Source organism: Ischnura elegans, chromosome 6 (assembly GCF_921293095.1).
Source record: "Ischnura elegans chromosome 6, ioIscEleg1.1, whole genome shotgun sequence".
Classification (NCBI taxonomy): domain Eukaryota; kingdom Metazoa; phylum Arthropoda; class Insecta; order Odonata; family Coenagrionidae; genus Ischnura; species Ischnura elegans.
In genome coordinates, this window is record NC_060251.1 from 24,365,386 (window position 1) to 24,390,794 (window position 25,409).

Sequence of the window (25,409 nt, forward strand, 5' to 3'; positions counted from 1 at the left end):
CAGTTTCATGTATTCAAGAATCCTGAACTTTTCTTAGCATGTATTTTAATTAACTAGTTTTCAACCCGCATTCTCTTGTCATTTTATTTTGTTTTTCATTGCTTAGACCTGATTGTTGGTGAAATTATAGCTTACCGCAGAGTAAAAGACTTTTTTTCTGGAGAGCCTCAAGGCAAGAGAAATTGAAGGTACAGGAACAAAAACTCGTGAACTGGTGAAATAATTTAATGGTTGGTGGAGTGCTTTTTTAGGAAACGAGCGTCCCACTGTTAAGTTGGCAGGGAAGGAAAGGGTTGGAGGTGCGAGAGCTTAGATACTTCAATATTACAGTTTTCTTTGAGACAAATCTGCCGGACGTCACACGTTAAGAAATAAGGGGGTAGTTAATCACTCCGTTAGGTATTTACTCCATCATAATATATTTTGAAGTTAAATCGAAGTTTGATATTTTCTATCAAGTTTAGCTGCAGGTATATTTTTTCCGTATTAGTTCCCAAATTAATAATCGTAATTAGTACTGTGTGAATTGCTAAACACTGTGACAGAAAAATAAAAAAGTCCTCACAATTCTCTCCAATCTTTTAGTACTTCCGAAGAACCTGGGACTTGAAATCGCCTTGTTAAGGAGAAAGTTCTACGGCATATTTGTTTTTTTTCTCTGAACAGGAAATGCTTCTCGTGTATTTTATCTCAAATAGCTATTTTCTTGTTAAAGGAACAGGCAAAAACTAATATAAAATCAGCTTCAAATAAAATTAGCGGGCTGTATGTAGTGGACTGTGGAGTGTATTATAAATGCAAATTACAAGTTCACTCGACAAGGGCACACCAGCACGCTGGCGCAGACGCTGCACTAATTTACTCTCTGATTGCCCCAAACAATGGACAAACAAAACCTTTGCCGGCCTCGGTGGCGGCGGGGTTAAGTCGTAGCCTGCCATTCCAATGGTCGCGGGTTCCAGTCCCCCTTAGGCATAGGTGTTTTCAATTGTGTTGTCCAAATATCTTACAATGATCGTAATTGGAGGAACCTGTGATCATTACGGACATAATTATAATTATTATAGGAAAGCACAAATGTTAAGTACTTTCATCCAATAGCAAGTAAAGGTGCGCAATACAAACATCTTGTCGCCAGCAATAATTCAGCCCACGATGCCTTTCCAGTATCTGTTGCGCAAGGATGATGTCTGCTTAGTGTTACTCGATCATTTTTCATACTCTCCGGAACAGCGCCAATTATTTTTTTCTTGCGCGTGCACACTCCTCATGCGTCTGCACTCGTCCCTTGGTGACCTTGGTCAGGCCTTCTCCTCGTTCGGTGTGAGGCGAGACTCCTCTCCATCATGTCCATATCGATCCAAGTCCCTCTCTTTCAAAATGCTTCTCCATTATTACCACTCCACTCATACACTTTTCTCCGCCTCTCCCATCTGTTGTCTATACTAGACAGAACAGATCGCGCACCCACCTTTACATTCCTTTTAATTCGTGCAGACGTGCACGAAAAATTATTGTTTGAAACTCTTTCCCAATCTTTATTACTATCCGAATATTCGTATTGCATCAATCAAATTACCCCCATATCATTCCCATTATATACTATGGATAAAAAGCGGATAGGGGATGCTAAAAACAGTGTTAGAGGGTAGAATGTTGGGTAAACGATGGAGAGGAAGGAAGAGAATTGTATTTTTAGATAGAATGAATGGGTGAAGGCCGTATTGTGAATTGAGGAGAGAAGTCCATGTAGGGGAATAGACGGGCAGAATGCTTCTTAAATACTTCATAGAAACCCACTTTTATCGGTGGAATACTTTAATAGTAATACGGTGAACATTTAAAATAATGGGAAAATTATCTGCGAATGTATAAAAACTATAATATGTTGGAATTAAGGAAATAAAACTTTGTAAGGTTCACTGTTGTTTAATTAAGGGCACGATCCGGGTTTCGTAACTTCGTACAGTATAAATGTATGATGCATGCAGGTTCAGTCACCTGACGATGTAACTAAGTTACGAAACTTGGGTCGTGCCCTTAATTAAACAACAGTGAACCTTACAAAGTTTTATTCCCTTAATTCCAATATGGAGATGTTTCACAAAGTCAAGCTGAAGTTATTAGTTATATAATATGTTGGTTAGGCATTACCTTCCACATAGAAATACCATAGCCGTAGCATTGAATGTTACAACTACTACAGTGGAGTGCGTGCCACTGTACTGACTACTGTGATCTTCGCACATATGAAGAAAAGCTGCTTCCCTCACCTCCAAGTGATGAGAATTGAGTGGGCTGGAAGATAAGGGGTACAAATGATTTTTTCTCAATCGAGTTAGGTAAAGTAAATTAATGGTAAAATAGTTATTGGTGTATAGGTCAAATGCATATGATGCAAAAAGTTGTTAGCCAACGTTTCAGTTTATTTTAAACTATCAGCAGGGCTTAGCTTTGCTAGCTATACTCCAGGAACTATTTCACTATTAATTAAACGAGGTCAAGATAAGAAGAAAAAAAATAATTACCTAATCAGTAAATTGTCAACATAAATACACAAAAACCTGGTTGCTAAGGGAAACGAGTTAGTCTTTGTTATGTGCTGAAATCCAGTAGAGAGTCAAATGCACTGCTAAACATCTAATTGATCCCGTTTGTTCTCTAAACCTAATTTCTGTATCTAGAAAAGAGAAATCACTTGCACCCCTTGGCTTCCAACCCACTCAATTATAATCTTTGGCGGCTTCCCATCGCCAAGTCACGGCATCTTCACTGGTTTCGGTATCATTCACATGACCTCACCCAAAGATGGCATTACCCCTTCAGATCGTCGTCGCTGTTTGTCCAAAACTGCGTATTCAACGATTAAACCCTATTATCTTGTAGCTATTCTCTATTTTTAGTGGTCGATCCACCATCCGCAACCCAGTGGACGCACTCGGTGGCCTGAAGTTTAAATACTGTGAGGATTTGGTTTAAATATTTTCCGCGTTTTTTCGGGCCGCCTCTTTATTAGCGAGTTTTTCAGTTTCTATTCAAATAAGAGAATTAAAAAAAGTATTTTTGGTGAAATTCATCATCATCATCACTGGTCAACAATCCTAGGGTTGGTTTGACGCAGCTCTCCACTCAGTTCTCCTATCAGCTAATCTCTTCACACCTACGTATTTCTTCTCTTTCACATCCTTCTTTACTTGTTCCATATATTTTGCTCGAGGTCTTCCTTTTCCGTTCTTGCCTTCCACTTGTCCCTCGACGATTGTCTTCATCAGGCCATCATGTCTCAAGATGTGGCCTATAAGGTTGTTACGTCTTCTTGTTAAGGTTTTCATGAGGTTTCTCTTCTCTCCTACTCTTCTTAGGACTTCCTCATTACTAACTCGGTCGATCCATTTGATCCTCATCGTTCTTCTGTAGCACCACATTTCAAAGGCCTCTATCCTTGCTTTCTCCGCTGCGGTCATTGTCCATACCTCACTTCCGTATAGGAGCATACTCCAAATGTATGTTCTTAAAAATCGTTTCTTTACTTCCATATTTAAGTTTCCCGCTGTAAGCAGGTCTCTCTTTTGGTGGAATGCTCTCAAATTACAGAGATAAAATGAAGAAAACATAGGTTTTAAGGAGGATATTAAACTGCCCGAGGATATAAAGAAAGTATTAATGAAAGGTGTGGGATGATTTTAGATGTGAGCGAAGCGTAAGTATATGAAGGGGATATTAAAAACCGCATTATTGTGAAGTACTTAAGGATATTTTCTTTCACAATTTCGGCTTATGGTCATTCCAGTAGTAGTTCACTACTTAAGAAATATAGTGAGTTTAGGTTTTCCTTTCATCATCCACTCGTTCTCTGACGCTTTTTTTTCATCGGGCAGTCATGTGTCTTAATTTGTTGATTGAGTTCCGTAGCATTCTTTTTACGATCATCATACGTCTTATATCTGCACTCACTTATCTTATGTACTCCCATTTACTACTTAGTCGTTCCATTTGAATTTTATCATTTCTCTTTTTGCGACACTTAAAGTACTTCCAGACTTGATTTCTTCGCTGTTTCTTTCGTCCAAGGCTCTCTGTTATTGAGAAGCATGCTCCAGAGATAGGTTCAAATGAATTTTTTCCTACCTTCTTTATTTATTTCCCTCCTCTTATAATATCCTTTTGATGGAATTCTCTCTTAGCTTTAGCTATTCCGGCGACTATTTCTTTGTCGCTTCGTCCATTGCTGGTTATTGAGCTTCATAGATAATAGGGTTATTTTATCTCTTCAAGTTTATGTTCCCATAATTTAACGCTAATCTTGGTCTGTTGACTTTTAATGACTTGAGTGAAAAGAAAGTGGAAAGAGAGGGGAAAAACTTTTTAGATGATAATAGTTAGCATTCGTCGAACTCCGCAGAATCCTGCGACTTCCTGTTGGACCTCCTTCAACCCGTGAATTACTTCGGACGAAAGTGGGCATTCAACTGAAGCTCGAAAGTATTTTACTATCCTGGAAGATTATCCGAAGAAAGTTTTTTTTCAGGTGTAACGACGCGCTAACCCAAAGCTAGTCGATTTTCCTCTGGATTTTAACGTCTCGTCGTCATTACCAACTCTCCACGACTCTAAAAAAGCCCTAGAACTTTTGTTCGAATTTATTCCCTCCATACCCTCACATTTTTTTCCCTCCGTAACGTCTTTCCATTTCCTTTCATCTCGAACTTTTTCTTTTACCTACGGATTTTTTTTCCTTTTAACCCTGCCGTTCTTTCTCACCTATTTTTGGGTTCCAACGTATCACTAATTACTTAAATATTGGTTTTAGTTCCTCAATAAATTTCTCCGCCGAGGTCTGCTCCTCTTTTCTTTTATAGCGGTTTTGATATAGGTACCTCGTACATTCATTTACTTTTCTCGCTCGACTGAGCTCGACTTGCACGTTGAGATGAAAAATGAGCATATTTTCACTCGTAGTATCTACATTGTAGGTATAAAATTGTACTTTTTTCAGCATATCTTTTTTTATAAGGAATGACGGTGAAGAAGTGAAATTTGAGAGATTTTATCTGGAAAATATTTGCTGTCATCCTCCGTTATTATTCTCCCTTCATGCTGGATAAATCGTTCTTAAAATTTCTTCGCTAAAATATCATCATTACTGACGATATCGAGTGAGTAGTGTGCGCCAGGTATTTTTGTAGTGTGTAAAGACAATTCGATTCTTTGAATTTGGTTTTGGAAATGTAGTCAGCCAAAATATATTCTAATTCGGTCAAAAATTGGTCATTCAAGTTAAGCATTGTTTGTCATCCTCTATGCCTGTATCGTTATGAATTAAAAGTATATAAAAGGGATAAATATCACGTTCTACAATTAAAATACGTCAACGTGAAGTGTATCTTGATTTATACTTTCTCGTCCCGTGCGTTAGAGTGGGAATTCGGTCCTTCAAACTTCTTTTCGCTTAATTTCTTATTCATGGTCTCTTAGGCTGCGTGAAAGCGTGTATTTTAATCTATGATCTATTTCTTATAATTTCTTTGGGTGTCTGTGTAATTTATTCATGAGAGAATATCCAACCGACAACCTAGGCACTTTCTTGCGCCATTACTCTCTGTGGCAAAATAGCCCCTGTTCTAATTTCGTTCATGCATTCGCACAGTTCCACGCCACTTTAGAAATGAATGCAGTTCTAACCTGCGCAATTCCGTGCCGCGTGTGAAACGGCCTTAACAAGAAGGAGTCCACTTGAGTGGTGGTATGTGGGTACATGTGTGTTCCCAGTTCCCCAATGCCCTTCATTACCCTCTCAATACGTGTGCATTCGCCTCTTCTCCCCGCAATCTCTCCTTGACCGACAAACCTCAAGGCGGGGAAGACCCCCTAAGGAAAATTGGTCTCGACGGGGGGTTACACACCCTCTCACCGCCTCCTCAATCCTTTTGCCCCCTCTGAATCCTCGGTAGACCCTTTGGCGCGGCGTGCGTGACGTGCAACCGTTAGTGGAATACGAGCCAGGGGGATTGGAGAGTGTGTGGGAATACCGGTGCAGGTCGAGTGGAGGGCCAATGGGATTGTGGGATGAGAGCAATGTGATACACATCTCCAAGTGGCGACTGGGAGGGAGAGTTGGGAATTTGCAAACGCGATCGAACGCCAAGTTTCAATCGAAATAGTGTGTTTTCATAATGCAGTCCTCATTCAAGATGTGAAGCGGCTCGCTCAGAATAGGAGGGAGTTTAGAAAGTGGCTGGTGGAACCCGACGCCTAACAGCAAAAGGGGAAAAGAGAAAGAAGAAGAAGTCCTCATCAAATTTTTAAAGTCGTGAGCTCCTGCCTTATTCCTTTTTTCGCTCCTATCCTACTTGCGATGTTTAAATCAGTAAGGTTCTCGGATGATCAGGCTTTGATTAGCCAGTCAGCGAGGGGGCTCCAGGCTCTAGTGGATGCGTTACACGAGCGCTGCGAGGAATATGGCATGAGGATTAATCACAAGAAGACCAAGGTAATGCGGTTTTGTAAATCTTCGCGAACGAGGAATGTGATACATACTCATGATAAAAGTAGGTGGGGAAGAAATGGAGCTGGTGGAGCAATTCAAATATTTAGGAAGCACATTTGAGGAAAACGGATACAGTAGTAAAGACGTCAGGGAGAGAATTGAATTGGTTAAGAAGGCGTTCATGAGCAGGAAGGAGCTTATGAGATGGTCGTTATGTAAGATTTTAACGAAAAGGCTAGTGAAGAGTCTGATCAGGAGTGTAGCTCTTTACGGTGCGGAGACGTAGACACTTAGGAAGGAGGACGAGAGAAGACTGGAGGCATTCGAGATGTGGGTGTGGAGAAGAATGGAGAAGGTGAAGTAGACGGAAAGGAGGAGGTACAACGAAGTGCTGGATATGGTGGGTGAGGAGAGGTAGCTTGTAGATGAGATACGGAAGGGACAGAAGGTATGGATGGACGGGGAACTTAGCGGGAAGGGGATGTTGAAGACGGTGTTAAAGGGTAGAATGTTGGGTAAACGAGGGAGAGGAAGGAAAATAATAGGATTTTTAGATAGAATGGAAGGGTGTAGGCCATATTCTGCATTGAAGAGGGAAGTGCTTGAGGAAAGGGGAGGTTATCGATGCCTCTCAAGTACTCCATGGGAACCTACCTTAATCGGTATGATACTATAATAAATAATAAAATTGTACTTGCATTAAACACTCACTCACTTCGATGGCCATTTAACCCCTGAAAGGTATTTACCCTCGCCAACTGTCTGCCTCCAACTCTTTCTAACTTCTGCATCCGCCTCGCTGACTCCCATTTTCCTCGTATCAATCAGCACTTCATCCTTACATCTATTTCTCGGTTTTCCTGAAGGTCGTCTTCTATCAGGGTTTTCTGCCCAGACTTGTTTTAATAGGGCTTCATGCTCTCCTCATATTATGTGCCCAGCCCATCGCAATCTGCGGCTCTTAGCGTCAAAAATAGTACACCTATTAATTTAATTTTGTTAATTAAACATCCCAGCAACATACCGAAATTCCCTATAGATGGGAGGATCACGAGCTTCTTGCCATCCTTCAGCTGAGCACGCCAGCAGGATAGCTGGCGAAACCGTTGTAGATTATTCAACAACATAAGCAAACGCCGCCCGAAAATTTTACTATCATCCATTCATCGCAACGGAAACCAGTGCAAGAACATCATATCATTTTTAGTTCGTTTTTTGCAGTTTTTCACACCCCTTTCTTTTTTGGGTGTTTTCATGGAGTAATTTTTTTTTTTTAAATATACACAAATCAAAATACTTTTGTTTTTCCAACGTACCTATGTGAATAATTTTCATGCATTTCTTATAGTAGGTTCTATTTTGTTCTATTTCTGTAGACTGCAATCTTTTCTGTGCCGTTGTTCTTTATGTCACCTTAGACTTTAATTTTATTAATGTTTTCATCCTTGACTGTTTTAAATGTTTTTCGTTTATAATTGGTATTAACTATGTATATCGTTGTAAATATTTATCATCGATTTCGGCTTTATTTGGAACAAAATCACTTATTTCATCATAATATTGGAACTCTAATGTTAGAAATTAATTTTTATTTAGATAATGTGATAAATTTTTAACTAGTTTTATTTTAACTCATTATCATTACTCATTATACACCTGTACGCTTCCAGGTCCGTGCAATTTACCTTCTTTCGGGAGGCAAATTAACCCTTTATAACCCAATGTTGCTTCTAAGCAACGTCAAAAATGTTTTAACTTTCAACTCTATTTAGGAGATACCTAAACTAAATATTATTTTGTAGTGCAAAATTTAATGACGAAATATTTAGCTGCCAGGACAATTATCATTGATTGTAAAATTTCCAAGTTTTCAAAATGAAATATCTTGAAATTTGATTTTTCCCAGAATCAGCTCTGGGTTAAAAAGAGTTAAGTATATATCGGAAGAAATTAAAGCGGCATGTAGCATAAACAGAGGACCAATGATGAAAAATAAATGTATTGAAAGGTATTAAAATCTCCATTAAAGTGCCATCAATTATCATCAGCAAAACAACTATGGTTGAACAACTATCGTAGTAACTGATTCATCGCAATTGTAGCGTCGTTGAGAAATGAAATTTGTTTTAAATTGTGCCAGAAGTTGATAAAATTAATGTGACACAATCTCGGCAGCTCGTGCCGGTCCAGTAATTACTCAGCCGGCATGAGTGCAGCGCAAACAATACTCCCTTCGTTTCCCTGGATCCCCGCCGGTGAGTCCGTCGTAAATATTTAATAGAGTTATTGGAAAAGGCGGACGGCTGACTGAGTCCACAACCCCCTCGCACGTGGAGGGTGGCGCCCCAAGACGGCGGAACGTGCAAACACACCCACATACGCTGCTCGGCTACACTCATGTTTTGAGAGCGCAAACATTTTCGGGGCGCGGCGCTGCTGTCGTCAGCGCCCCTCGTCACCTTTAAATGAACGAAATTTGAATTAAATCCTGAGCAGCAGCTATGACACGTGAAAGAGCGGCCCCTGCTCCAAACTGCCGCCACCCCTGCCTCCTTTCCCTCGTTGCACGCGCGGGAAAAGTGGGGAGTCATTGTGTCGCACAATAAAGCTCTCCTTCAGAGGCGTGCATAAGCTTACACGAGGGGCCCCTTTCGAAATGACATAGTCTGCTTTAGAATCGAGTGAATATTCCGGGATTTTGTCGTTGGGATAAGTGGAAAAGTTGGTATTACTCTTTTCTCAGAATGCAGTGCGAGTATATCTGGGTAAGACTATTTTTGGGACGCTAAATTATTAGGGCGGTGTTCGTGTCCTTCGTGCTCAAAGATGTAAAAGAGGTAAAATTCGTATTACACTATTCCAGTATGCTTTATGAGTAATCGCGGGCGAGAAAATGTTCATGAAAGATGCATACCTGTGTGGTTAAATCCTTGTGTTCGTCCGTAATGATGGCTGTCTGCGTAGGCACTTCTTCATCGTCATAAGCTGGTTTTCTGCCCGTCACTGGCAGGTCCCAAACACCAAAGTCGTCTTCACCTCACTCTGTCCAAGGCAAGGAGGTTGTAAATACACCGGAGGGGCTATATTCGAGTTTTAGGCGTGGTCAGAATTCCGCCATCTTGGTTTGACAATTTCCGGACCTAGTCTCAAACAGCGTACGTATATGATGAAGTATTCTAGTCCTTATATCACCTCTGATTTATAAAACGAAAATGCAACAATGGGGTGGTTTCCTATTATTTTTTTATTGCCTAAATCGAAAGATTATTACACCTGGAGTACGTATTTCACGCATTTAGATTTTTGAATGACGATATCTATTTTTCGCGATTAAATGAAAAGTGAAAAATTTCAAGCGCGCGAAAACGCGACGCGTAAGTATGAATGCCGGGAAATCTCTCCGTGAGACTTATTTCTGGTTCTGACTAGCAAAATATACATGCATATTCATAACAAAACTTGCCAATGGTTAGTAATTCCTATAACAAATACATGCAAGGTTAGAACTATGTAAAAAACGTGCAATGAGTAATCTTACTATATAACTACTCATCGACATCTTACTAGTTTGAATAACAAACAAAATAAAAAGGCAGTCAATTTTCCACACTTTTGCATAAGATTACGAATCCTAAAAAAAACACTACATATTGATAAATTTTTCATCGTATTCATACTGAGATGATACAAGTTCTTTGTACTAATAATCACGCCAATATTAATCACCGACGTCATAATAAAAAGGGCAAGTAAATTTTTTGAAGAGCAAAACATACGTATCCTCAAGCCAACAAACCATCCGTCGAACGGAGTGTTGTAGCCTATACTTGAAATACTCTCCACGTCCACTTCAAAACCCATGGGTGAAATAAATTAAAATGTTCGCGGAAAACCAGTGAGTTTAAGTTTGTTAATATGTTAGATTTCCATCGGCCCACGCCCGAAGCAACTCGCTGCATAAAAATTTAACTACGGAAGCATATTGAAGTAAACCGTCACGGGGATAATGATCACACCGAGAATGTTTAACGCCTGAAACTACACACAGTCAAGAAACTCTCAGTAGGCAGCCAGAACAGCTGGGAACTTGAGATCCAATAAAAGCCGCGAAATTTCACCGTAGCGTAGCGTACCCAAGAGAGATACCCGGCTGCCTTGGTTTTTTTTATATAACACTGTTTTCACCATCCCCTATCCACTCAGCACTCCCTCCACCAATACCTTCTGTCTCCTGCGTATCTCATCTAGAATCTGCCTCTCTTCACCCGCACTATCGTTTATCCTCCTCTTGTCCACTTCACCTTCTCCATTCTTCGCCACACTCGCATCTCGATCGCCTCCACTCTTCTCTCGTCCTCCTTCCATGTTTCCATGTTTCTGCACTGCAAAACGTTACACTGTCGATCAGACTTCATTTGATTATCCGAATGCACTCTGGTCTGAAAAGATTTTGTTGTTTACGTATGACAAGTCAAATCTTTTCTTTTATTTTACATTCATCTGTGCATTTTTTAAAAAGCTAATCCTGGCATATAGACAAAACAATTTTTTTCGGGTCGGTAGGGGGTAACTTTAATGAGAGGCAACCGTTTTGACCACCATGATGATGGATTATCCCAAAATTGTAGGACTATGCATTTATAAATAATATAAACAAGGTCATACATAATTGATGCCTTGTTTGCTTTCAATCTCGCTTAACATTTTTGGGAATGCTTAAAAAAATATCGGGGGGGTTCTTAAGCCCCTATAGCACCCTCCCTGGGGGGGTTTCTGTATTTGCGAAAGATAATTACCACATTCAGAGAGTCGGATCTCCAAATGAACCGTTCAATGAGTCATTCATTGTTCGAGCCTACGAAGATGACACGGTGGGAATGAATTGCTCCCGTGGGAGTAAACCCCTAGAAAACCTCGTTCGCTGTCCGTTATAGAACTTTCGTGCTATTTCCATGTTTGGCATAATCTGTGACGTCATCCGAATTCGAGCCCACGTTCGGATATCTACATGTACAACTACATGCTACCCCGTAAGCCGCCTAAAAGGCTTGTGGCAGGGGGTGTCAGGACACCAGCCATTTGCACATAAAAAGGAAATGCTCTAACGAAATTACGAGTGGTAATCATTAAAGTCCTTTATGAATCGGGGGAAAAAGGAATTCGCATGCCTATTCGTTCGAAAAAAATATCTCTCTTAATTTATCGCTTCTATCGGACCGGGAAAGATAGTGGGGATCTAATATTATGTTCTCCGTGTCGCTCCTAAAGATATCCATCAAGCAATCTAAGCCTAGCGCGCAGCCTCCGAGTCTCTAGCGGCTCCCAGCCTAATTCACTCAACATCTGGGTAACGCTGTCTGTACGCCCGTAGCGGTTTTTGACGAACCGCGCAGCATTTCTTTGTATTTTGCTCAGTTCGCGGATTAAGTCCTTCTGCACCGGGTCCCATTCGCTCGCTGCATATTCTAGTTTATACCCGCTACCCGCTCCTCTCCTGGTTGCTATGACTTCTCTTCCTACCTCCCCGATTCAATGATTTACGTAATCCCTAGTCCCCCCCCCCCTTCAAAGACCTTCCCTATTACGCATCTTTTTAGTCAAACTGTTTCCCCCCCTCCCTTGCTATCCTTTCCACCCCACCTTTCTCTTGCTGGACGGTATATATAGAACTTGGAAAGCCAAATTGGTACCTTGATAATGACACTACGTGTCGAAACCGGGTCGGTACTTTAGTAAATAAAATTGTGTGGAAGGTTACCATTTTATTTTACTCTCATGGATATAAAACATTTCCACCAGATATCGCCGGACACTGTGAATTATAATCTAGTTGCCTGTCTAGTTGAATACCTGAGCGTAGACCAAATAAGTGGATAAAACTGGCAATCTTGCCACGTGTTATACTTAATGTCCTTCGAGTTCTCTGCCTTGGATGTTTTCCTCGATCGTAGGGTTAAAGTATTATCAGTGGATCTCACCTTCGTCACCAGAAGCCAAAACACTGCGATGCGTCTTTTCCCTGCTACTCCGCTTTTTTCCCCCTTACACCGAACCTCCCTCCCTTTCCTTTCTTTTCACGCAATTACTCGTGCAGAGCACGCGTCGCCGAGGCCCGTGCGTGTGGTTGTCGAGAGGGGTGGAGGGCGTGCGCATTGGAGAGCCGAATCACGCGTGCACGTCACTCGCTTCCGGTCCCGACGCCACTGCCTCCGCCGCCGTGCCTCTTATCCGAATCGAGAAAGGGGGAAAAAGAAATGGACGAGAGATAAATGAAAAACCCTGAAAGGGGATATAAAAACACCGAATTCAGTGATATTCGTTTTCGGGGCGACTTGTGGATGCCATGTGGGAAGACTTTTCTTTTTCCCGAAAGACATATGAGTGGGTGAGAAACCAACGGGTACAAGTGATTTCTTTTTTTTTTATACAGAGGTAGGTACAGAAATTAGGTATAGGTAACAAACGAGATCAATTAGATACTTACTAGTGCATTTCATTTTCCACTGGATGTCAGCACAGAACAGAGACTCACTTGTATCCCTTGGCAACCAAGTTGTTGTGTATTTCTACTAACAATTAAGTTTACCTAACTCTCTCGAGAAAATAATCATTTGTATCCCTTGGCCTCTCAACCCCTCATATCGAATTCCTAGGTTGATTTTACGTAAAAATGTAACGGACCTGATTTGAATAAACTTGGCCAGTGCTACTTGAAGCTTACTAAATGCATTTTATAATACAAACAGCTGTTGTAATTTTACGCACAATTTGTGAGGTAATAAAATAATAAATTGTGTGGAAAATTACTACGGGTGTTTTTATCATTTGACGTACAATGAATTTCCTCAAAGTGAGCACGTCAACTATCGATCTGACACTGACTGAGTCATTTTATTAAATACGATCAAATTGGAAGATCGAATGAATTTAATGATCCCATGTAGGGCCCTCTAAGAAATTACTTGCCATTATCAATTTTTACGGCAAAGCGCGAGGCCAAGCTATGACCTCACAGTGAATAGCTCTTAACGTAGCAATACATCGCCATATTACCCCCGTGATAATTTTTATTCATATACCTAGAAATTTTCAATGTTACTCAATCATTAGAGAACTGTTTAAACGCTTATAAAAATTATTTTCACACCAGTATGAAGTGGAAGGTCCATGAAGGGAAGGGAAATTTCCCAGAATACTGCATATGTGCTCCATGGAAACCGACCATTATCGGTGTAGTACTTATTTTAGAAAAGAAATGAATGAAAACTTGAAAAAAAAATCATCTACAAGACATAAAACGATGAATTTTGCGAAAATAGGCTGTAAAAATGTTGGTTTTCATGGTTACTAAACGGCCTATATTATACCCAGATAACTTAGTCTTGTATTCTATATCTTAAAACTTTTGACTGCCTATCTTTGTGAGATGAAGACCTTCCCTTATGTTTTACAAAGAGGTTTTTGAGGTGATATTGTCATTTTTTTACGCGTGAACCACTGGTTAAGAAATGGGTGAATGTACCTGGGTACGGGTTCTGAAAAAGTCACTCACTTTTCAAATTAGCAGATCTTTCATTACCATTAAAATTGATCCTTTATCCCATTCTGCATGATTGTATAGGATATCTTTAATATGCATGTATAATTTTACATGATATTTTCATCGGCAGTTAGTGCAATATCCATTGTTGTATTGCCTGACATTCTATTTATCATTTTATCCATATTCTAGCCGCAATATTTTCTAAATCCTAATCCTATTTTAACCTTGTCGCGGTGGAAAGGCTTGCGCGCTCCTATGACCCCTTGAGCTGCACTGGCGGGATTAATTCTAAATTACTCCCGGTAGGGCCACCCATGCCAGATAGGTCGAAGGGTAGGAGCCAGACGAAAGGTAGTCCACGTGATGGTGTCACGTGAAAAACACTGTTGGAATGGAAGTGGGAAACCCTACCAACTATCTCTTCCCTGAACACATGGAGTACAACCAAATGAGCCTCGGAATCTCATCGCCCGGGACCCGTCCGCAAAGGGCGGGTGTCGGGCACGGCAGCGAGGTCGGCAAGGTCCTCGGGGTCGTGAACATGCGAAATCCTTGCAGAGACTTATCATCATCAACATCAGTGGCAGCAGCAATGAAGAAAGAAGAAAAGAAGACCAAGAAGATGGAGAAGAAGAAGTCTGCTATAAATGTGGGGACGTGGAATGTGAGGACTATGATGAGGGCGGGAAAGTTAGAAAACATCAAAAGGGAAATGGATAAAGGGAGGATAGATATCTTAGGATTATGCGAGGTGAGGTGGAGGGATGGGGGGGACTATTGGAGTGATGGGTATAGGGTTATATATAGTGGAGGGGAAGAAAGCCAGCGAGGGGTAGCTTTAGTATTAAACGGGAAGATGGGTAAGCGTGTGGTAGGTATAGACCAGGTAAGCGATAGGATTCTGGTGGTAGAAATTGAGGCGCGGCCCACCAACCTTGTGGTGGTCCAGGTTTACATGCCCACTAGCAATCATAGGGAGGAAAAATTAGACGAGGTGTATGAACAGCTCGAGGAAATAATTAGAGACACACCGGGTAAGAAAAATCTGGTAGTGATGGGGGACTGGAACGCCTCAGTCGGGGAAGGGAGGGATGGAAACGAAATAGGAGATTTTGGTCTAGGAATACGGAACGACAGGGGAGAGAAAGCAGCAGAATTTTGTAGGAGAAACAAATTATTCATCACAAACACGTGGTTCAATCATCATAAAGGGCGAAGGTACACGTGGAAAAGTCCAGGGGATGCGGGGAGATATCAAATAGACTACATTATGGTAAGACAGAGGTTTAGGAATAGTGTGAAAAACTCGCGCAGCTTCCCTGCAGCGGATGCGGATTCGGACCACAATCTAGTGCTCATGAAATGCAACGTAAGATTCAAAAGACTTATGAAAGTTAGGAAGGCGAAGAAATGGAACGTAGAAGCCCTGAAGGGGAGTATGAGGAGAGAATATCAGGAGCTAGTGGACATTAGTATACGGGAGATTGAAAGTACCAAGACGGTAGAGGAAAGATGGGATAATTTAAAACCGGGAATAGTCAAAGCGGTGGAGAAGTCAATTGGTTACGTTGACAGTAGAAGGATAAAGAAGCCGTGGATAACTGAGGCAATGGTAAATGAAATGGAGGAGAGGAGGAAGTGGAAGAACGTGGACACAGAACAGGGCAAAAGAATGTATAGGGAATTGAATAATCGATTACGACGTGAAACTAAGAGGGCAAGGGAGGCTTGGTGGAAAAGACAGTGCGAGGAAATGGAAAAGTTCCAGAAGGATGGAGAAGTAGGCGCGTTGTACGCCAAAGTTAAGTCACTATCGGGCGGCAAAAGAGGACAAGCCATGTCTAAAATTAAGGCTAAAGATGGGAGGATGCTAACCGAGCGAGAAGAGGTACAGGGTAGGTGGAAGGAATACGTGGAGGACCTGTATGACGGAACGAACAGACCAGAGAGATTGACTCTAGAGGAGGAAAGTACAGTGGAGGAGGATAATCTTGGGCCGGAGATATTAGATTCAGAAATAGAGAGAGCACTCCGTGATATGAAGGCTAGGAAAGCAGTAGGCGTGGACAACATCCCGTGCGAGCTTCTGAAGAGTCTAGGGAAGGAAGGTAAGAAAAGGTTTTTCGAACTAGTGCGCAAGATCTATGAGGAGGGATGTTGGCCGGAGGATTTCGTGAAGACGGTTTTAATTCCGCTTCCGAAAAAGAAGAAAGCTGTGGAATGCGGAGATTATAGGACTATCAGCCTAATATCCCATGCGGCTAAAGTAGTGCTGAGGATATTGAACAGACGAATGGAGGCGAGGGCAAACGAGTATTTGGGCGAAGATCAGTTTGGTTTCAGAAAAGGGAAGTCAACTCGCGATGCAATAGCAATAATGAGGGCCCTCGTGGAGAGGAACCTAGAGTATGAGCAGGACGTATATGTGTGTTTCGTGGATTTTGAAAAAGCGTTTGATAGGGTGAACTGGGTAAAGTTAATGGATATTCTCAAGAGAATAGGTGTAGACTGGAGGGATAGACGACTGATTTGTAATCTGTATATGGCCCAGACTGCGCAAGTGAGGATAGCGGACGGAGAATCTGGGTGGGCAAGCATTGGCCGAGGTGTGAGGCAAGGCTGTCCTCTATCGCCACTGCTCTTTAACGTGTATGCTGAAGAGATGGTAAGGGAAGCGTGGGATGAGTTAGAAGCTGGGATAAAAGTGGGAGGAATGATGTTCAAATCAGTGAGATTCGCGGATGACCAGGCGTTGATCAGGCAGTCAGCAAGGGGGCTTCAGGCCCTAGTGGATGCGTTATACGAACGTTGCGAGAAGTTTGGGATGAGGATTAATCACAAGAAAACTAAGGTAATGCGGTTTTGTAAAGCATCACGAGCGAGGAATGAGAGACTCAAGATAAAGGTGGGTGGTGAAAAACTTGAGCAGGTTGAGCAATTCAACTATTTAGGCAGTACGTTAGAGGAAAACGGATACAGTAGTAAGGACATCAGGAAGAGAATAGCATTAGCGAAGGAGGCGTTCATGAGCAGGAAGGAGCTTCTGAGAGGATCGTTGTGTAAGAGTTTAAAGAAAAGGTTAGTGAAGAGTTTGGTTTGGAGTGTAGCTCTCTACGGTGCGGAAACGTGGACTCTGAGGAAAGAAGACGAGAGAAGATTGGAGGCGTTCGAGATGTGGGTATGGAGAAGAATGGAGAGGGTGAAATGGACGGAGAGGAAAAGGAACGACGAAGTGCTGGATATGGTTGGCGAGGAGAGAAAGCTTTTAGATGAGATACGCAGGAGACAGAAGGTATGGATGGAGTTAGTGCTTAGCGGTGAGGGGATGTTGAAAATGGTGTTGGAGGGTAGAATGTTGGGGAAACGAGGGAGGGGAAGGAAAAGAATAGGATTTTTAGATAGATTGAAAGAGAGTAGGCCTTACAGTGAATTAAAGAAGGCAGTGCTGGAAGGAAAGGGAGGCTCCCAGATCACCTCTTTACTACTCCATGGAAACCTACCTTAATCGGTAGAATACTATAATAATAATAATAATCCTATTTTGTAATTATTTTCTTATATTTTATGAAAACTAAAATATATCTCCTCGTGCTGAACATTTCAATGGAAAAGTTATGTGGAAAGACGTATCCCTTCCGAAGACGTATCAAGTGCTTAGACTGATGTTGCGTTATGATGTGATGGCCTGAGTTCTATAAACTTGGTCAATGCTCCTGTTTTACTGAAGCTAAAATAATTTAATAGTCATTAGTTTTCGTATGATTTCGATTCTATATTTAAGTCCTGGAGTCTTCCTTTCCTTGAATTCTCGTTACGTGTACGAGGTACTCTTGGAAGAGAGGGAAAAAGAAATGCTCTCTGGTTAATTCTGCTGTCATTGCATCGCCGAGACATCTTTTCCCTTTGCATGAATATTTACAGACAAAGGGTTGAATGTTAATCCTTCATGGGCATTGTACGAAACTGGCGAAGCGAGAAAAATCATCGGCACGGGGCAGACGGGGAATTCGTGGGAAATGCCCGCGCCACACGGGAATCTAAATTTACGTCCATCCTGTCTGCGATTCGTTAATGAGATTCACTCTTGACTTACGTCTGAATCAAAAGACCATTCTTCGCGTCAATGCCCGGAGACCATTTGAATACGTTTTTCAATGGTTAGCTGAAGCCATCATTTAAACTATATCTTCATTCTACTCCGCAAGCCGCCTCAATAGGCATGTGGCGAGTTCTGTTAGGGAACCAGCCCTTGAATAATAAAAATAAAATGTTCTAACCAAGTTCCGCCTTGATTTTATTAAATTATTCGAAAAATTTCGGCAAAATACATCTCTTAATTTATCGTGTCTATCGGACCTGGGAATATAGCGCGGTTATCATCAACTACTACATCACAATGTCATTTGGGTGGTTATTGTAGATACTCATCATTTTTTTTTACCTTCGATTCAAAGGGTTTTATACATTTTATTAGCATAGGAAGGATGACGAGAGAAGACTCGAGGCATTCGAGGTGTGGGTGTGGCGAAGAATGAAGCTGACAGAGAGGAGGAGGAACGACGAAGTGCTGGACATGGTGGGTGAGGATAGGCAGCTTTGAGATGAGATACTGAGGAGACAGAAGCCATGGATGGAGGGAATAATTAGCGGGAAGGGGATGTTGAAAACAGTGTTAGAGGGTAGAATGCTATGTAAATGATGGAGAGGAAGGAAAAGAATAGGATTTTTTAGATTGATTGAAAGGGAAGTGGCCTTACAGTGAATTGAAGAAGGCAGCGCTGGAAGGAAAGGGAGGCTCCCAGATCACTTATTTAGCACTCCATGGAAACCTACCTTAATCGGTAAAATACTTTAATAATAATGATGTTATATTGAAAATATTTTCCGCTCTGATTGACATTAAAAATTCCTTGTAAGGGTTCAGAGACAGGGAATGCTATGGTTACTATAAAGCCATTTGAATGACGGAAAATGGGACTTCGATCGCAGTTGTTGACCCTATCATTAAACTTATCCATGAAATATTAACTTGATAATGGTGCTTTATAAGTATGTTCTCTCTCACAATAAGTATATAAAAGCGGAATGAAAACTTACGAATGAAAAACCGTTTATGGAATGCTCCAAGTTACATACCTCTGGCTTTTTCGCATCCACTGTCAGTGAAGGCTGTTGCTAGAGATTTAAGTATACCGGGATTGGCCATGGTGATAACTTTACGGGAGTCACCCGCAATGCACAAATTGTGCGAAAAATCCACAGTAAAAAAAATAATTCGCCTTGACCGGGATCCGAACACGGATCCCTCGATTTCCGGCCGAGTGCTTTAGCCAGTTAAACTTCCGAGGCATCATTCTCCCCGGTGCAAATTTGTGGACTATACCGGACAAGATGGTATGGACTGCTGACCATATAATGAGACTAGCAGTCCAAAACACTCAGCCGGAGAGCAAAGCCCGAATTTTGAACACAAAGGGGTGTTCGCCATAGACGAATTTAATTAAGTATACCGGAACTAGCCACGGTGGTAACTTTACTTTGCTAGAGAAGGCCAAATTGACCCGGTGAAAGACCCGTATAGCCTTCTCTGATTTAGTCCGTGAAATGTGTTTCACCCTTCGCTTCGTGGTGAATGCTTGAGCCGGAAGTCATTGAATTTCGCGCACAATTCTCATGGGCCTCATATTCTGGCTCTTATTATTCACTGTCTGTCCTTTGCTACATTCCGTGTGTCCCTCAAGGCTGCTTCACGGCGCCTGGCATGTATATTAACTAACTTCCAAGCGATGACAAGATTTTTTGGCAGGATTCTATTATTAATCCGGTCTCGAGCCACCGTGTCCCTAGCGCTTGGGCCGAATGAATTGTCAATTCGTCGCCTGCCATTTCCTCCTATTGACAGTGGGCGCCTTTCTCCCTTCACTTTTTATTTCCCTCGTTTCGCGTGCGCTTCGGCTCTCTAGGCTATGTCCGTCGCGTGGAGCGGACGCTTTTGAAAGGTTCGTCATTATTGATGGCCGAGGCATCCATCTTGGAACGGATGTATTTTAAGACGCTGTCCTTCCTTCATCACTCAACCCTTTTGTTATTCTTGCGTTCCCTTAGAGAATTCCAAGTATTCTAAACTACTGAAAAAGCTCTAAGGCAACTAAGTCTTTGAATCATTTTTAATGATCTCCTTCTTTTTTTTGTTATTATCTAAATACTGACAAATTAATGGGTTGATCGTAAATCACCAAGTCTGCGTTGAATGGTAAATAACTTGTAATTATGAGAAGCTGAGAATAAGTACACTAATTCAGAATTCTACGGCGAAAATTTATCCAAGGAAGGATAAAAACTTTAGCAATATTAGAAAGAAAAGCAAAACACAAATTGAAGAAAGGATAAACATGCTACTAATAACCCAATCAATAGTTTAGAAACGTTCTCTGCTGTTCACCCTTGAGGAAGATTCATAAAATACCTTTAAAAAAGGGATAAACGTGCTTCTAATAACCCAAGCAATAGTTTAGAAACGTTCTCTGCTGTTCACCCTTGAAGAAGATTCATAAATTACCTTTCGAAAAGGGAAGCTGAAAATTCGTGGACAAAGGTAAAAAATGACGATCATGAAAAGTTCTCTGAACAAGGCTGAAACTCATGGTAGATATATTTTAGTGAAAAATAAAGTACAGTTGCAGAAATGTGTGCATGATTCTTGCTAGAATTGCGATTACTTCGACTAATTTCTCCTGTCGCAGTCCCTTGAGGTGGCACAAAAGGTATGATGTAGATATATTCCGCCCATAAGACATTGAGGCACGGATGAGTACGGTATGGACTGGGCAGGGTTATTTTTAAGCGTATGTTTGACAGGGAGAGCGTCTGGGTGGAGGAAATAGGTAAAAGCATATCCTTTATACAGGCTTAAGTCTTTTCATCCTCAGCAAAATACCGTTCAATGTTTCACTAATAATTGCATGCATTGTATATACGATTCATGAATTGTTAACACATTTATTGTAATCATTTGTTAAAATACCACTTAAAATGGCTAAGTTGAACATAAAACCAGTAAATAATTAATGATAAGCAAAGCTAGTCAGGTTATTATTAAAGTATTCTACCGATTAAGGTAGGTTTCCATGTAGTACTTACAAGAATTATGGCAGCCTCCACGCTCATTTGATTGTACTTCATGTTTTCAGGGAACAAATGGTTGGCAAGGCTTTCCCACTTCAATTCCAACAGTGGTTTTTACGTGACACCAAGATGTACAAAATCAAGTGGATATAGTAAAACTAGTTACATGCCTTGGAAAAATAAAATGATAGCTAGGGTTCTTGAATATATTGAAGAGAGGTCGGCCTTTTTTTTCCAAGCCCTCAATCGATAGAGTACATCTATATCCACCTAATACCCTACGAGCCACCTCAAGGGTGTTGGGCAGGGGGTGATCAATCACCAGCATGCAGCATGCAATTGGACTCCCACATGCATACCACACGGTCCAAAAAACGTCATGCATACTAACTAATTATACTACCACATGCTGTTAGAAATAATAATAAAATTCAGAAACATGCATTGAGTTATACATAAGGTAGTAGGCTACTACAAGTCATTTAATCTATTGGTGAGTTCTATTGCTGTCGTTATAATCTCATATTGACCGTGGAAAAAAAGACATTCTGAATCTGTCTGTTCTATGGTCTATCTCTCTTGTTTTGTTTATTCGATCTGATTTTCCGTATTATGTTGACTTTCGTAAGATATGGCTAACTTCTTTCGAAAAGACATTGCTCTTGTATTTATCTAAAAGGTTTAGTCTATTTCTCAATCTAGAGTCTGACAAAGACTCCCACCCGAGTTCATCTAAGAGGTCAGCTACACTAACAAGACTATCGTAACGAGTAATTAAAGTTAGAAATATACATATGCACGAAGTTACACCATTAACGTGCATAGTTGTTTTCAAAAGACTAAAACTTGTATTGTATCGTAAAAACAAGGTAAAGAATGGAAGAAATAATGAATAAGCCTGGAATTATCCTTGCGAAAGTTGCGATTCGTTCGATACAATCCTCCCTGCCGTACGCCTCAAAGGTAGCACGCAGGGTATGGTGTAGATGTATTCCGCCCTTACGGCATTGAGGCACGGACGCGCACAGAATGGACTGATGCGGGGGTTGTGTCCGTGGGAGGAGGGGAAGTTGTGGGTGCTTGTTTGCGAGGAGCGTCTGGGAGAAGGGAAAGGTTTTTGAAATGAGAAGGGAAAAGTACTGGGAGCGCCACCTTCCCCGTCGACGGCCAATGGGTGGGAGTAGTGTGGAGGCGTGGTTCGATGGGTGTCCACCAGGTGTCGCCGTCCGACCAATCCTCCCCCCCCCCCCCTTCCTCCTCCACCCTCGGTGGAGTCGACCATTGTGTGCCTACCTGCGGAGGGCCGGCCGTTGCCGCAATACTTTCCCGTGATTGTAAAGGAAGGCCTCCCTCCGTCCCCGTTTCTTTTTGACGGGCTCCTCTCCTCTTCCCTTGCCGTATTCCTCTATCCTTTCTTGTGCCGTGGGAATGAGTGTGTTCGCCGATTTGAGTGTGTGTGGATCTGTGAGCATTCGCCTCGGCTGTGATGTGGTTGTGTGAGGAATATCGGGGCAATCGATATTGTAATTTTTGCGAGTGATTGTGTCGCGTGGTGCGTGTGATTATTGGTGTTTCCTTGGGGCATGTCTTTCGTAGTGGCGCTGTTGGGACAGTGAAGTGTCGACCGAACTAACATCTCGACCCGTTCCTTTTGAAGAGGTAAGTATTTCGGATTTTTAATAATTTCAATACTCTGGCAGGTTCCTCCAATCAGTAACATTTGGTACAGCCATGCCGTGGACATCCAGGCTGGACTCGAACCTGCGTCCATCGGATAGGCAGGCTTAACCTCGCCGCCACCAAGGCTTTTTAACGCGAAACAAGTCGTATGATTAAAGTACTCACGGTTTAAGTGTCGTCAGAAGAAGCAGCTTGCTTTGAAGGCATTCGCAATGAATTTGAGGGATTCCTGAGGCATGCTTACTTGAATCATCTCTCCCACTGGTCGGTAGGAAGGTGTCACATAGACAACATCTCCACGCGTTGCGTAGGAGGAAGCGTGTTTTCCGGTTTTATAACCCTATACAGGTGGCCTGAGAATACGACATTCACGGTGTCTGTTTCGTAAGTGGTGGTGCTATTCGCAATGAATTTCAGGGATGCCCATTGTCCAATGCCGCCTCTACGGTATGCATACTTTTTAGTTAATCTTCTTCTGATCGCGATCAGTTAATTTTCTTAATTGAAAGTCTACATCTACATAATACCCTGCGATCCACCTCCAGGGTGTTTGGCTGGGAATGACCAGTCACCAACCTACAAGAGACTCACTGAAATAGACTGCAAAACAGAGAGATTTAAAATGTCATTCTTCCCTCGTACTATAAAGGATAGCAACGTTGTCTCAATTGATCGGATTAATGGCGTCGCTCGCTAGGACCATTCATTGCATGTTTTTTTCATAGTTCTAACCTTGCATGCATTTGTTCTAGGAATTACTAACCATTATCAAGTTTTTTATGAATAAGCATGTATATTTTGCTAGTATGCGTAATATTTCTATGACCGTGCGGTGTTCATGTGGCGGTCCTCTTACATGCTACTTGTTGGTGATTTGTCACTCCCTGCCAAACACCCTTGAGGTGGCTCGTAGGGTATTATGTAGATCTAGATGAAGAGGATGCCCACATGTACACCACGGCCGTGATAAATATATCACGACTTAACAAAAAAATATGTGCGCATTCGTGAAAAGAAAAACTTGCCAACTGTTAGTGGTTCATATGATTAATCCATATGAGTGCTTCGTTAGAACTTTAAATGATAAAATTTCTGAGCGAGTTGAACAACTCACAAAATCTTAAATGCGGGACGACTCATTGCACATTTTTATTTTTCAATTGTTCAAACCTCGTATTTTTATTATTAGAGTATACTACCGATTAAGGTAGGTTTGCATGGGGTACTGAAGAAGTGATCTGGGAGCCTTCCTTTCCTCCCATTACCGCCTGCTTCAATTCACTATAAGGCCTACTCCCCTTCAAGCTATCCAAAAAATCCTACTCTTTTCCTTCCCCTCCCTCGTTTCCCTAACATTCTACCCTCTAACACCTTTTTCAACATCCCCTCCCCGCTTAGTACTCCCTCCATCCATACCTTCTGTCTCCTCCGTATCTCATCCAAAAGCTGCCTCTCCTCACCCACCATATCCAGCACTTCGTCGTTCCTTTTCCGCTCTGTCCATTTCTCCCTCTCCATTCTTATCCATACCCACATCTCGAATGCCTCCAATCTTCTCTCGTCTTCTTTCCTCAGTGTCCATGTTTCGGCACCATAGAGAGCTACACTCCAAATCAAACTCTTCACTAACCTTTTCTTTAAACTCTTACACAACGATCCTCTAAGAAGCTCCTTCCTGTTCATGAACGCCTCCTTTGCTAGTGCAATTCGCTTCCTGATGTCTTTGCTACTGTGTCCATTTTCCTCTAATGTGCTGCCCAAATAGTTGGATTGTTAAATAATAACTTTTGGTCTATGTCGCCCCGGCCACTCAAAAATTGACGCGGCGACATTGCTCAAAAGTTTTATTTAACAATCCATGTATGGTTTAAACAATTGAAAAATAAAAATGTGCAATGAGTCGTCCGGCATTTATGATTTTGTGAGTTGTTTAACTCACTCAGAAATTTTATCCCAAGGTTGATTTTGGACAGGTGAGGGTAGAGTTCTCCTATACTAAGAATAAGATGTGTGGATAAAATACGTTTAGCGTAGGTTAGCCAGTTACTCTGCCTGAGCCGCATCGCACATCGAGGACCGTAGTGCATGTAACGTTGCCCAGAAGGACCACTTGGGAATCAGGATTCCTTAAGTGAAAAATAGGAGTACTCTGCCCTTCAGGCTGCCCTCAATTCACTCTCTCGATGGAAACGGTAAGTGGGAGGAACGTAAAAGCGAAAACGCAACAAGTTCTCGACGAGTTGGCAAGGCATATCGTAATACGCCATCATAAACCATGACTTTCAGCAACGCTAATGGAGAGAACGGCCCCAGTGGCCTAATGGATAAGGCATCGGTCTCCTAAACCGGGGATTGGGGGTTCGAGTCCCCCCTGGGGTAAAGATTTTTTTGTTGTGGATAATCTAAGACGGAACTACACTGAACTACCCTTTCACTCTTCCAGCTCTTTACTTCCAAAGCGATTATTTTTATAAATTAAAATAATAGTAATATTCTTATAATACCGGACGCTATAAATGTTAAAAAATTGTTCCATGGTATAATTTTTTAAAGATAAAAATAACTACGTCTATG

At 41.6% G+C, this 25,409-nt stretch overlaps 1 protein-coding gene and 1 non-coding gene across 4 annotated transcripts in view; both read left to right on the forward strand.

Moving 5' to 3' along the window:
- LOC124160197 (bifunctional heparan sulfate N-deacetylase/N-sulfotransferase) overlaps positions 1 to 25,409 on the forward strand; it is a 1,039,810-nt gene that overhangs the window by 627,170 nt on the left and 387,231 nt on the right. The gene's annotated exons all lie outside the window — the stretch shown is intronic.
- Positions 25,142 to 25,214, forward strand: Trnar-ccu. Its single transcript has one exon. It is a non-coding gene; the product is annotated as a tRNA-Arg (tRNA).